At 45.4% G+C, this 15,422-nt stretch overlaps 1 protein-coding gene across 1 annotated transcript in view; it reads right to left on the reverse strand.

Annotated features, from left to right (window-relative positions):
* Positions 1-14,844, reverse strand: part of nck2a (NCK adaptor protein 2a) — a 30,792-nt gene extending 15,948 nt beyond the window's left edge. Inside the window, exon 1 of the mRNA XM_076039796.1 lies at positions 14,564-14,844. The gene's annotated coding sequence lies outside the window, so the exon portion shown is untranslated. The remainder of the gene's footprint in view (positions 1-14,563) is intronic.
* Between the last annotated feature and the right edge of the window lie 578 nt (positions 14,845-15,422).

Here is a 15,422-nt window from a genome sequence, read left to right on the forward strand (position 1 = left end):
GAGCCTCTCCCGAGCTGTCGTAGGGCGAAGGCTGGGTGACACCCCGGACAAGTCGCCAGTTCATCGCAGGGCCGCACAGAGACAAACGACCATTCGCACTCACACACACACCCCTACGGACCATTTAGAGTTTCCAATTCGCCTCACATGCATTTAGTTTATGGACTATGGAGACTATGGGAGACACGAGGGGAGAATGCAACCTGAATCGGAATCGAACCCACAACCTTCTTGCTGTGAGGCGGCAGCGCTAACCACTGCGCCACCGTGTGGCCCCATCATGTAATGTATACAGAAAAATGTATAAAAAATAAATAAAATAAAAAAAAGGCCCAATGGTTTGATAGAAGAGAGATCGCAGAGATAAAGAGACCCGATTGGCTGGGTGGAGAAACGAAGAGGAATGTGAACTTCAGTCACCTGGAAGAACCCTGCCGGTTCCTCATACTGCTGCACAATCAAACCCCAGCGATGGGAAGGCAGCTATAAAAAGGAGGGAAGTCCCACTGGGTTCTATTCTCGGGATCCTGGAACTGTGAGATTCTCGGCCGGCTTGTCTTCCCTCCTTCGGCATCAGGGAGTTTCCCCCCTCTGGCACAACGGGAACTCGGGGACGTCTGGCTCTGTTTGTCATCTGAATACGCTGCTGTAAACAGCAGTGAAACTGAAACAATAACAAATAAAACAGGCTCTCGGTTGAGCCGCTAGCTGCTACCCCCAACAGAACGATCCAGGCTGCCGTGGTATGACGCAAACAATAAAACGGCACCAAGCTCCAATGTCCTTGTTTGGCTCAAAAACTCACACGTTATATAAACTGTATTCTGTTTTGATGGGCCATAATTTGCCTATATATGAAGACGCGACGCACTGTTTCAATATTCGAACGGAGAGACATTAGAACTGAGAATCGTTCGAATCAAAACTCGATTTTCAGTCGAATCCGCACCTCACGAATCGGAACCGAATCGTGAGACACCTGAAGACCTGCAGCCCAAAGTCGTAAGAAAATAACTATGCAACAAAGACACGACAACCCCACGAAACCCTCAGCCAATATTCATCACTTCTTCTGAGAGCCCTTGCGGCTGTAGAGTTTCTGGATTAGATCTCCTTTGGATGACTCCTTTAAATTCCTGAAAATGTACCAAAGTGGCGGCGACCTCTTTCATCACTCCAGCGAAGCCCCGGATGGGTCACGCATCAATAAAAACCCACCAGAGAAGCTCATGCTGACATAAATATATATAAATAAATAAATAAAATGCTTAAAAGCTTCCGCGCTGTAGTCGACCGTGTCTGGGAACTGAATCAAATAGGCGGGGAAAAAAAGAAAAGAAATTATGAGAGAGCGTTTGGTTTAATCACAGCCACTAACTCAGTTTCCTTGATAAGCTTCACAGGCAGATGGTTCAATTAAAAAAAAAAAAGCAGCACTTTCCCTGTGAGAGAGTACACAAATACGCAGAAGGGAAAATAAACAGATTTGGGGGAGAGGCGGCCGGATTGAAAGGAGGAGAAAAGCCTGAGAGCCCGTGGTCCTTATGACCCCTCATTCCACTGTGGGAGAATTAAAGAAGAGGGGTCAGGGGGGGGCGGCAGAGCGCTGAGCCGGGCTCCTCCGACGCTGTGAGGCTCTTTCACCAGCGCACAAAGAGAAAGGGAAAGTAAAAGAGGATTATAAAGGAGAGGGGATGTTTAAAAGAGGGGGGGGGGGGGGGGGGCGCGAGGGGTGAAAAAAGAAAACGTCTGGCAGAGCTCGCCGTGTTTGGCATTCGGGTCACAGAGAGGCGGCGTTGGACCAATGGGAGCCGTCTCCACGCATCCCCCACCCCCCCAACCGGCCAACCTCTCAGGAAGGACGAGCCGCTTCAGTCCCAAGCGGCAATCAGTGTCAGGAGCATTAGGAGTGATGTGAAGCGAGTGGAACACCACGGGCTGACTCAGGCCTAATGAATTTACTGCTCCAACCATTAGCTTTGTAAGAAAAAAGCATGTCGGACATATGTTCTTCTCCCTGCACGCCCCCCCCCCCCCCCCCCCCCCCCCCCAATATGCCGCTGCTGCTTGTAACAGGGAGAGAAATAAATGGCAGCTGCATCGTGGGAAACAGAATGCGGTTTCTTCTTGATGGGTGTACATTTTTCCGCGGCCGAGACGGTTTCCTCGTGGTCGTCCGGAAATAGGAGCTGGAGGAAGGAAGACGCGCTTCAGATAGATGGGTGGAACCATGTGACTACCCTTGAATTGCTGTTTCCCCTTCAAGGTATCGTGATTAACGCCGAAGACAACGGGCCAAATGTTGCAATAAAATCAGAGCCGCTGCCGTTTCTCTGATTAGCTGATGGAAGGAGGCGATCTGCCAGGTTCTTCTTTTATCCGTCGCCTCGACGACTGAATGCGTTTTTTTGACCCGGCTTTGGCTGATCTTGACTTTACAGCCAGGTCCATCGGAAAAAGTCTCGTTATGATTTTTTTTTTCCCACTCCTTCCTGTGCTGTTAAAAGTTTAACGTCAACTTAATTTGACGGCTGAAGGAGAAGCAAAGCGAGCCAAGAAAGTAAGAGCGTGAAAGGGCTTTTATCGGGAAAAGGACACACCTTTGTCGGAAAAAACTGAGTGCGCAAGTGTGAGTAAAGTATGACGCTAGCTGCGTTTTCATTTCAAAATGAAAGCCATGTTTCAAAAATTTTTTTACAGTTGCGATTTGCAGGTGTTTCCTCTGAATGGTGTGAAGCACAAAAAACGTAATTCGTTTATTATTATTATTATTATTATTATTATTTATTATTAATAATAATAATAATAATAATAATAATAATAATAATAATAATTGTTTGCTTTTATTTGTTACATTTGTTTTTGTGGTCAAGAATGGTTGTTATATTTTTCTCTTTGATTACGTGTAAAAAAAATATTCCGTCTCCTCCTCCGTCCAAACATAACGCGCCATTTCCACTTGAAGTGAACTGGTCACATGACCCCCGTACGTCACGTCAGGCGACGCGTAAATGCGGAAAAGTGTTTTCATGACACTTTTTCGATATGCCTCTACATTAATACGTCTGAAAAACCACCTCATGAGAGCGTCAAAACCTTTTAGCCATATCTGAGAGCTTTTTCAAAGTTTAGCCGTTTCCATTACCACTTTATTGAGATATTTAGGTTTTGCGCAATTCTAGGGGTGATGCAAACGCAGCTACTGAGAAGAGGTAGACTGCATTTTGATCAGTGTACGAAAAGGCCGAGCACCACTGGTGGAATACGAAGCGGACTTTTCACACCCTAAGCAAAATGCCAGAGTGCCCGGCATCAGTGTGCTAGCAAACATTAGCGTCTGCTAGCGAGCTAATGTTCTCCCTAGTACAAATGCACATTCCAATCAAGCGCTTAACACGCAGCAGCTCACTTATGCCAACAGTTTGTCAATTTAATAGTTAATTCAGAAGAGAATCATCTACAGACCAAACTGATCATTAAATATTAATGCGCGCTATGGACTGGTTGTGTTATAAATCTATAAATCTTCAGTCCTGATGACCTTTGACCTGTGTCTCTCACACACACACACACACACACACACACACACACACACACACACACACACACACACACACACACACACACACACACACACACACACACACACACACACACACACACACACACACACAAACAATCATTCCTTGAATTTCACCCATCGGGGAGAAGAATAGTAAAAACATCAATGATTCTCGTCCTTCCCCCCAAACCTCAGTGGTTCACATCACTCCCCTCTCCATCATCTCTCATCATTGTGTCAGTTTCCATGACAACGGTGGCTGGGTGGTCTCATTTCTGAAGTGACAGGGCCATTCCTCAAGTAGGACTTTGGCCATTTACTCAACAACTATCAAAAAAATGAACTTGTTTCCACACTCCAAAATAAAAGCGTCACACAAATCCATCGGTATCGCACTCCTGGAAAGATGTATACTATATTTTTTACGTGCGTGTCTGTGTGTTAAACAGCGGAGCGATGACAGTGAGGTGGAAATGTAATTTATTTAATTATTGCATCTCACATCATCTGCGTAGGCAGATGGGCTCGGGTTTTTTTTTCTCTCTTTTCCAGGCATCAATCTTCAGCCTCTAATTCATCAGAGATCGCTACTTTAATTAGCATCTTCTAACTTGAGGCTCAAGGCAGGGCATGATTTGAATTTCATATTATTCCCTCATAATGACTGCACCGAGAGCTAATAAACAACTCAGAGGTCCCTGTTGTACGGGGTTCCTCGTCCCCGCGCACCTATTTTCTCTTCAACTATTAATAGCCGACTTCAAACCAGGGTTGTTTTCTCTTCCACTTGATGCACACTTTGCCTCCTGCTCCTGCTAACACAGCGATGCTTGTTCGCAGCTCCGCGCCCTCCAACCAAACAATGCGTCGGCCTCCTCGGGGCAACGTGTTCCTTCTGTTTTCAGCTTGTGAAGGCAAGCACATCTGAGCACCAGGCGCTCTGCCGGCCCTGAAGCCACCGCCTTCCTTATTAAACCCGGGACATCCTCGGCTCCTGCCGCTGCTCTCTTTGGGTTGAAGCTTCGGCTTCTAAGAGCAAAGCGGGCCGCCCCCTTTTTTTCAACCGAGTGACACAAAGGGTAACCGCGGTCCCCCTGGCGCGGCAACAGACGGGCGAGTGTAGCAAACAGCGCTTTGATGAGCAACAATGCTTGTTTGAGAGGAAAACACCTGAGGTGATGCTGTGTTTGTGTCTGAGGGACCGAGAGGGAAGAGTAGGGGGGGAGATTTGGTATCAGAGGGAAACGGGTCACTTCCAGGTCAAACAACAAGAATGTGGCTATGAGGTATTGCTTTCATGTGCGGTGCACATTATTTATTTTTCTAACGCCCGAGATAAACTCTGTCCCCGGGGGGCTTGTTTAGCCTCAATACAGTCGGACTGCACAGACACAACAGAGCTGGAGGAACGATTTGGTTCAGACAATGAATGTCTGCGAGAACAACAAAAAAAACATATATACACGGTTTAGCACTACACTACAGTACATCATGTGTAGTAGGTTACAAGACAGTGTTTGCCGTGCAAATATGTAGTGCGGGTTTTATTTTTCACAATATGTGCCAATAGCTGCGTTTACGTTGCACTTTTTCGCAAAATAAAAGCGATATTTCTAACATTCCGACAAAGTGCAATTGTGATTTGCAGGGGTTTCCAACCGGTTTTGTTGTTTTGAACGGTATGAAACCATAAACCGTAGTTCTCGTAACATAACATAATAGGAGAGCAGATTACATGTTTTCTGTGCGGTGGCAAACAGAAAGAAAAGAAAATTCAAAAGACTCCGAGGCAGCACGGGCCTCCAGAAACAGTGGCCCAGATACTTGGCATAATCCAACCTCAGTGGGACCTTTCCCTGGAAACAAGTGCATGCATGGAATTAAAGAAAAAAAAAAAGAAAAAAAAGCAAGGCAGACAACGGAGGAGAAAAAAACAAAACCACGCACAGACATAAATAAGGGAATCCTGGAGGGGAAAAGGGTTCCAGGGTTTTTTGTTTTGCTTTTCTGTTTCTTCTTACTTTCCGTCTGCGCCCCTGCAGGTCGTCCCGCAACATCCGCATGCATCTGCCAGGATCGCTGCGAGCAACAAATGGCAGGGAGGCGGAGAGTTTCTCTTAATGAGGCGACATGGGAGGAAGATGAACCGCGCTGTCAACTGGTGTGCAACTGTGTTGCGCGTGTAATTGCATGTCGGGAGTTAATGCACCGCGCGTTCGGCCTACAGTGCCACCGATGACCCGGCGCCGAGTGCGGAATTAATCTGCTGCCGTCGCCGCGGGTAAAAAAAAACACAAACCTGCCACCTACGTTTAAAAATACGGTTTATCTCCGGGAGTGAAGGGGACCCGGGGAGGTCAACGCAAGAGGAAATTAGGAATTAGTCGTCGGAGGTCCTCGTACATGCCGCCTGCTCTTCACTTGGTCCCGGCTGGAGCTTTCTCCTTCTCTTTGTACCTTCCGTGCTACAGTCGTTCTCCCGCCAACCCGCCCGCCCCCCTCCTGGCTGTGGACCTGAATTATTCTCTTTGATGAGCTGCTACCTTCAAGGCTCCCCAGAGAGAGAGCGAGAGCGAGAGAGCACCGATGCGATGTAGTAAGGAGCAATGCGGAAAGACTGGTGCAACGCGCCGACCTGTTGAGCAACTTGGGTCGGCATCACCTGAGTGCACGTACTGTATGTGGGAGCTGTTTGCTCAAAGCCTCCGCGCCCGGAGGGCTTAACTGTTGACTGTCGCCATGGAAACCGTCCGTATTTTTAAAAACAATTTAAACAAAATTAAGAATTGCAGAACAAAAAGCAGCAATCAAAGTGCACAGCTTACACTTCTCACTGGGCATTCCCAAGTTCTAAAGGTCTCAGTTCATGATGAAAAGAACACAAAAAAACACTGTCACGTGAGACTGAACGGATCGTTTTACCAACTGGATAAGTCGATTTGGAGGACCATCCGTAAACTGAGGAAAATGCAGATGTGATGTGATGTGATGTGATGTTGGCCAAATACTTTCCAACAGGAAAAACATGTTTCTGGGACACGTTAGCGTCGCTGCCGATTCTCCGCAAGTGACCCTTATTTTCCACGGCCGGCTGAAAACAAGCTCTAAATTTATCCACTTTTTCCACAACACGTGGGAAAAACTTTCCTCAGGAGCACCAAGCGGGGAGTCGCCGGTCACATCCTGCTCATCTTTCTCTGTTTGTTTATCCACTTCCTGTCACATAACTCCAAGTGCCGGGACCAGCGGAGCAGTTGTTGAGATCATATATGGACGGTTGAACGCTGCTGCATCCGTTGTGTCCGGCCAAACAGCGTGCATGTCGGTAAAGCGAAGGCTCGTCGAAAAGTCAGCCAGAAAGGATGATACGTGCGATGGTTCAACGCCTTCGCTGTCATAGAGTGAAAAAAAAATGGTTCTATGAAGACATCCGATAGTTCTAAGAATCAGGATTTAATGGGAACAAATGAGGGGAGGATTTCACTCCGATCTTAAGTGTAAAATGGTTTTTGAGACGACATGCACATGGTTTTTCTGCAACCAATCAGCGGTTGGTGAGATTTCATGCATGGGGACTCAATTACAAGATATCAGAATGTTAAAGATGAGAATCATCAAACGTGGCATTTGTTGAACAAAAGCCCCAAAAGAGACATCAATACAGGGTCAGGCAAAACATGAGATTCCATGAGGCCTTTAGAAACACACTGGGTGAAATCTTGCATTAGGCACCAATGCATGGACACCATTATTTTTCTTTTCCAGAAACACCCGAGGTTCCTCTCTCTCTGACCTTACCACACGTTGCCAAAAGCGACGACACCTGCCTCCTATCTGGAGGCCATCATGTTAATCTCAGCCCAGCGCATTGTTTGATCAGTCACAGCCCGCCGAGCTCGGCTGCTGCTCGCTTCGCCGTGGGATTTCCTCGCTTGACATTTCGTCAATGCGACCGCGCTGATTTAGAGCGAGAGGGAGAAAGGGAGGCAGGGAGGCCTGAGCCTGAGCCTGAGCTTGAGCAGCGGGACGGAATTTCTGCTTCCCTGACATTCAAACGATGGCACGACTTCCGCTGAACTCCCCGCCGCATTACAAACCAAAGCGTATGCGTTCGACGAGCCTCAGCTGCCGGCCATCCGAGCGTGAGGGTGGAGAGGCGATGCCGAGGTCTCGCCGAAAACGACCGCGTTTTCTGCCCAAGCCGGAAAAACAGAAGATAGGGCAAAAATGCCTGCGAATGAATGCTGGAGCAGTCTGGAAATCTCAGGAGAACCTTGTGGCTCTCGGAGCTATACGTCTCATAAATAAAGCAGGATTTCCTTAAGCTGTGTGGGCGCGCGTGTGTGTGTGTGTTACTCGGAGCGTTTGCGTGAGTGTGTGTGGGTGTGCACCGGAGAATATGAGACAGAGAGAGGCACAAATGGATTAGCGGAGGCCTATCATGTTGCTCCATTCAGCAGCCAAACGAACCTCCAAGCACGCAGCAGCAGCAGCAGCACCACCACCAATAAAACTCATATCCTCAAAACATGTGATTTGTTGTTCCACCTGATTACAAACACAATAAAAAAAAACAACAGCTTTTTCCAAAAAACATTAATCCATTTATTGAGAGCCACTATTAGCAACGGTCAGCAGGACGGTAGCTGTGATGCTTTGCATGACTTGGATGCCACTGGAAATGACAATAATTGTACACCTATCCACTCAGGCGTAGTCTACATCATTACCACAATACCACTTAAAATTATTTAAAATGGACAAAGCCTCTTCTTACCGTCGGCGTTCAAGTTTATTCGGTAAATATGGCCTGTAAGGTAATTGGCAAGGTAATAACAGAGCCATCTGGACCAACACCTGATGCTCGAGACCTCAGGGTGAAAGGGAAATGGGTTCTAAGTCAGCATTTCTCAACTGGTGGTTCATGACCCAAAAGTGGGCGGCAGAGCTGTTTTAATTAGGTTTAATTAGGCTTTGTGGGCAGATTTCTTTCTCTCTTTCTTTCTTTCTTTCTTAAATGGATTTTAAAAGATCTATATCGAGAAAGCAGCTGCGTTTCCATTTACCCTAGAATTGAGCAAAAACCTAAATATCGCAATACAAAAAAAACTGGTCGTGAAAACGCCTACATTTTGAAAAACCTCTGCTCACCTGCTCATCCCACTGGAGTCCCGCCCCAAACTGCAAATCTCTGCATGCTGCCGGGCCGTCACATCCAGCCTTGCTGGGAGCACACCAGCGTTCTGTGTCTCGACTTGCCTCCTCCTTTGTGCGATTCCGACATAGTTTATCTGTTGCGCTGTCAAAGCAGCGAACCTGGCAGCAAGTTTTCGCTAGACCTGAATTCCATCCACGTGGTCCCTCCCACAGTGCAAGTCCCGGCAAACACTTCTGATGCCCCTTCCTGAAGCACTCTTGGCCATTTCCTCCGACAGCGACGCGACCACATTTCCTTATTAAGCCAGAGCCGAGCAATCTGTGGTTTATTTATTAGAAACTCATCCGGCCGACTGAGATTCGCTTGCACATGGACGACTTAGAGTGCAGAAAACAGCAAATCTCATTGATGCCGGCTCACCCGTGTGTCCTAGCGGGAGGAATAACCAGCCACCAAACTCATCCCAATATTTCCGCTGTCTGACGCTCATTATCGGCTTGAAACGGCATCATATTTTAGTGGAAACGATATTTTGGTTTTCCCCCTGATTTCCTCCAGCTGCTCTGCATAAATATTCACTGATTAGTGACTCTCTGGGGCAGCAGATGCTGTTCCATGTTGCAGAGGCAGGCGCCTACAATCGCTGACTGCGTCGGGCCCGGCAAACACCGGAGATGGAGACTGAAGTGGAACTAAGGCCAAATTAAACACACGGTGCCGACACAAGGTCAATTATAGGTTATCACGATAAGCAGTTACAGTGAATCGTAGTGGCTGGTCATAGCGGAGCTGTCGAGCAGTGGCACTCGCAGCGAAAGCTTTCGAGGCGGGCGAGTTTTTGTCACGTTAAGATACAAAATGAGCCGGCAGTCTGTTGTAAATTTTCTCACAAAACGATTTTAATTTGGAGAAGCAGCTGCATGGCATTTGGTAATAATATCGGAGGCCGGTTTCCACTGAAACCCTTGTAAAATTGCCAAGGCAACGCGTGATGAAGCAAAAAGTAGAATGTACGGCACACTGCAATCTGCTTTCCATTTCCTGGAAACAAAAACATCGGTATAAATTAAATTGGAGCTGCCCAGTCCCGGTCGTATATTTCATTTCATAGACATGGTGTTATTTTACAACCCTATTTTAATTACGATATTAGATTGTGTATTTTTTTGTGGAACTGGGAGTTTTGAAGGTATAATTTATAACACGGAAACTATGATGATTACACCATAATCAACAAGGGTGTCGCAGGAACAAAAATCATATGTCTGCCTAAGACAAAATACACACGATGCCGCTCAAGATCCTCCGTCCCCTCTGTGGGGAGACCCCAAACAAACATGAGTCACCGTGTTTGACGCGTGATGGTTGCGGGAATGGCGCGAGATTATTTATGAGGCTGAATCACGGCGAGGTGTGACGTCGCTCTGAGGGGAACTCGGATCATTCTGTGGAGTCCAGATAAGCGGAGCAACTTGCGCCCTGGGTGAGAGAACTCAACACTTGCCCAGAGAGACGCTTTTGTGTTATGATGAGCACAGCTAGAGAAGAAAACATCGATTTCATTATTAAAATCAATTAAAGCTTGTCCCAAATATTATATGAATAAGTCATTTCAAACAATAGACAACCTCAGCCACCCTCCCGTTTTTGTTTTTTTTTCAAACACGGCAAAGCGACTGCTCTGAGATTTTGCACCCGCCTACGCTAAGTGGAAGTCGACGCAATGTCCTAATGCTTCTCGTAGTGCAAAGACACTCGAGGGCCTGAACTCTACACTCTCCCCACATCGTTTACACTCTCCTGCCAGGCAGAGTGGGATTTCACTTATCAGTGTCTCTCCTAATGTACTGGCTTTCTGCCAAGTAAGCAGCAAACACTGACAGGAGTCCGAAGCCGCTGACGCCCTGATTTCTTGCCCTGGTAATGAATTTAGGTTGCAATTTCTTTATTGAGAGCGCTAACAAGTTTGATTTGCACATTTCTTGGATATCTCGCAGCAAGCGTACCAGACTTTGGTAGGAATCTGTTAGTCTTAATTATATCATTGCGACTACTCCGACATATTTCTTCTGAAGTTTGAAGTCCTCAGCAACATTAGGTAACCTCGGCAGACTCCGAAGTCCACGGGCGTGCCTTTGTGGATATAATGATGAGACGCTGTACCACCAAAAGTATAATCAGCTTTAGCCTCTCCCAGCTCTCTTCCTGACTCCAGCTCCTTCCCTTCCATTCATGCTCTCCCTCTGCGTCGCTATACAAGATTAGGCCCGCTGCCCAGTGGTAACACAGAGACAGTGGAGCCAACAGGCTGATAGTTTAGCCGTCGGACATCAATTAGGACCTTGCGTTTGGTGTTGGTGAAGAAGATTCCAGATGGGTAGAGAGGATGAGGAGGAGAAAGCAGACAAAGTGAGAGAGGATTGAATTCCTAAACTGCAGATTCAAAAACATGGAACTGGAGAGTGTTATTAAAGGGGCCGTAGGAGGGAAAGGGCAGATTAAAAAGGAATTAATAAATCAATCAAGTTCAGCATCAGCGGTTCTGCTGGTGTTCTGCTGGTGTCCCAGAGGCATGTCTTCTCCAGGTTGCTTTTCAGGGTTCCTCACAATTTATTCTTTGTCTCATTACTGCTCATCCTCACCCATAGATTGCGGGCAAATGCAACGTAAACTTCAAAGTCAATTCAGTGCTTTAAAACTTTCGCATTTAGAACATCCCCAATTAAGTGGCCATAGACCCAGTAGTGAATAGCGGTGTATACAAGTACGTCAGTTCAAAGACTTTGCATCCGACTGTTAACGAGTTTTCCAACAATTACCTTTATCTCCTCACCAACAATTATTTTTAGAAGTCTGGCTCTATATCTCGACAAAAGTCCATTTTGCGTCTGCACCTTTTAATTACGTCTTTAATTGCTTCTCTCCTGAAGCGATTAGGATTTCAGGAGCAACGCAAGAATTACACTTCCCCATAACAGTAGCATAGCTGTTCTCTCAATAGAAGGGATGAGCTATGATGTCCGGCAGCGCAGGAACACAGATTCGCCACATAAAGACATCAAAAATGTGTCCAAATTTTTATTTTTAAAGACTCTCTAGTGAGTGAATCAGTTATGATTTCAGAACAAATTAGATCTAGTTTCTGTCATTCAAGAGTCTAATGCAAACTGCAAACCATTTTAAAATAGGCAAAATACTGTGCAGCCATCCAATAAAATAAACTTTCACTATCAAGTTAAGTCATTAAGTAAAAGCCGTGATTTGTTACCCAGCCCCAAAGTAAAGTCTATAGACAACATGACACACTTTGGATCAGATCATTTAGGATGATCGCAAAGTAAAAAAAGAAAAGAAAAGTGCTTCATGCATATTCTAGCTGCACGAGCGCCTACTCAACACAACAGATGAACAAAACATTGTGCAAGCGCTGTATGATTTTAATCACTTGTGGCGTGTGAAGACTGCAAGTATTCACAGCTCATGAGTGTGCAATCAAATATAGTGAAGAGAGGAATGAGCCTGTTATCCAATCAGTGCAGGAAAGGCTTGGACATTTTCGGCTTTAACCTTCGGCATCAACTTTTTTTTTCTTTTTTTTTTGTCGAAGCTGCCAGTCTTTGTATGAAATCTACATCTGATTTGGAGAACGTTGCAGGCGCAGTCATATTCCTCAAAGTTAACACCAGTGACGGATGTTTAACAATTATGAACTTGGATTGCTGGCCGGGGACATTACTTTGACCTTCTTCGTCAATGTGTGTGTTTACGGACCATGTTAACTAACATGTTAATGAAAGGTCACGCTAGACTAAACATTTAATCCTTCAACAGGAAGTGGTGTGAGCTCTAAAAGTTCAGAAAAAGTTTTGAAAGTTCTCAAGGACAAAGTTATGTTGCTTTTTAAAAATTAAATTATTGATTGACTGGAGCTTAACTGTACTGTAAGAAGTAGCTCTTAAGCGACCTTTCTACGGACTGATGCTAGATGCTGTGTTTAGAGACTATGGATCCATTCTCACAGCGATTAAACAGTCTTTCTAAAACAAGGATACAATAAATGTGTATTCATTTCTGGCTCATTCACCGTTTAAAAAAAAAAAAAAAAACTCAAGCAAATGATAAAAAGCTTTTATCCGTATTTAATGTCCAGACGCCTTGCAGGCAGTGGCTATCTAATGGAGGACAGCTCAACTTACACAAGGCTCGAAGAACCATCTGCTCACTCTTGGCCCATTGACAAACACCTTATATAACGCAAAAACATATTCCGACGCAAAGGCCGTGCAGAATGGGATATGCAAATTACTGGGGATGCATCGTATCTACCAGCAGAAGACCTTTGTGACGGTTGTTTGCTTAATTCATGAAAAAGTGCAGCCTTCACATTCCCTATAAAATAAAACAGCACCACACATTTCAATTTGTCAGAGCAACAGCCAACAGCTCATACATTCTATATGGGGAAATGGGAAAATGCATTTTTCTCTCCCCTGCCTTTCAAAAAGGGACATATTGGGCACGTGGAAGCTGCTTATGCAGTTGAATTTTCTGCTAATAAGGCTCACAAAAGTGAAGCCCAGCATCAGATCCACCAGGCATGGGGAAAGTAAGTGAAAGGAGCAACCAGGCACGGAATATCTGCTCCATGGTTAACCTCAAGCAATTATTAACTTCTTTGGCATTGGAAAAACTGCAGAAGAAAAGAAGAATGCAGCGAAAGCAGCACTAAATGTAACTATTTAGGGGCTGCGGAGCAAAAACCTTTCCATATTCGCCTTGAGTTTCCTTCCAGAGAGCATAAAGTGTTGTCATCTGCAAAGCTCACTCGGTTTCCTTTGGAGTCCTCTGAGCTTGGAAATGATTTGTATGACAAGCGCCCTGACTGTGATCTGCAATCGCACTTGACTTCCACATACTTGTCATTGCTGAACGGACTTTGTCTCGCAGCTCACGCTGTGCCCTGAGGAGAGGGTGTGTCTAGCAAAAATAGGTGTGCCAAGAAGAGCGTACCTGTCAGGAGCAGCACCCTCAAGTAACCAGAGAGCCGATAAAAAAAAAAAAAAAAAAACTAAGTCCCAGTTCCTCAAAAGGGCCACAAAATTTACATTCGAAGAGGCGCAAAATCCTCCGGATAGGCCAGGGGGAAAAAGGGGACAACGGTTCCTTCCACTGGTTCGCAGGGACTGATGGGATAGATGTGTGCTGTAGTTACCACGAAAAGCCACTAGACACATTGACAAGCTCAGCATGTGGCACCAGTCACCAGTCTGTGCTGTTGGGGGAAAATTCATTGTGTAAGCGACCGCGTCTGTGATACAAGATTATAAAAAATATTTGTGGGGAGAAAGAAAAAAAAAATCATCAGGCAGGGACTAAAATCCAAAATAAAAATGTAAGATAGAGATATGTACACTGAGTAAATAAACGCGATATCTGGATGAAGGAATAAAGACGTGCTTATAAATGCCATTAGCTGGTCGAGTGTAAGTTGAGGATTAATAGTAGAGAGGATAGAATTAATTCACTATGTTTTATGTATGTTACCAAAAAATGACCGTTTGTACATATCTGTGCTGTTAAAGGCTGTGGAGTGGGGGGAGAGGCGCAAGGCACGCCGAGCTCCAATCAACACAATGAGTAGTAAAAGCACCCAGCGAGTGGACAAAGAAGCCCAGCGTCAAACCCAACAAAGTGAAGCGACAGGGAGCCTTTTTTTTTTGTTCCGGTCAACTTTGACGGCAGCGCGTGAGTGAGACGTTACGAAAACACACCAAAAAATGCGGTTTAAAAGCGAGATAGAGCCGGACGCGGCAGCACCAAGTTCCACAGTTCATGTGGCTTACCTTAGTGTTCACTCCAGTGAGAAAAGGGGGCCAACAGCGACACGCTCAACACGCCGGAAAAAACGGGGAGCTCCGTGGCCCGAACAAGAAGTAACTAAGGCGGAGGAGAAGAGACGGGGAAAGGCGCTTAAATCCACATTTCCTCGGTTTTGGCTGCTTTCCCCCTTGGTTTCAGACGTGGGCGAAGCACGAAGTACCCTTGCCTATTCTTGCTTGTTTTTCTGTCGCAGGCTGACTGCCTCCACATCGATCACTCCGGCTGGCTGGTCCGGATGGATACTCTACTTCCGGTGGTGTTTCAAAAATAAAGCGACATTTGGCACAATCGGAGGCTTTAGGCGTATTGCTTTGGCAATAGTGTAAATTGAAACAAACAAAGTTTTGCCACAGGTTACAAAATTGTGAAGGAGCACGCTACCCGTCATTATACGTTATCATCAAAGTGACATACTTCTACTACTACTACTACTACTACTACTACTACTACTACCAATGTTACTATCACAACTGCTACTACTTATAACAATAATAATAATAATAATAATAATAATAATAATAATAATAATAATAATAATAATAATTTTGTACATTTGGTAATACACACGCATAAAAAGTAACAACAGCGTGAGATCCGCGTGTTACTTCGTAATTTTATCTAGTAAGTTTCTTTATGTATGAAAAATATAAATCACCAACAAATAAAAGTATATCTTGATGTTCATACTGTCATTATTAAAGAAACAAGATACTTTTCTTTTGGAGACATATCCCTCCATTTCCGGGGAGACACTTCTGTTTTCTTGTAACTTGTTTGCCGGTTCCGTTGGTGACATCACTAAAACCGGGACTGGTACAGGAC

The sequence above is a fragment of the Nelusetta ayraudi genome, unplaced genomic scaffold, assembly GCF_046127955.1.
Source record: "Nelusetta ayraudi isolate G7.1 ecotype Tasmania unplaced genomic scaffold, CSIRO-AGI_Nayr_v1 ptg000060l, whole genome shotgun sequence".
NCBI classification, from domain to species: domain Eukaryota; kingdom Metazoa; phylum Chordata; class Actinopteri; order Tetraodontiformes; family Monacanthidae; genus Nelusetta; species Nelusetta ayraudi.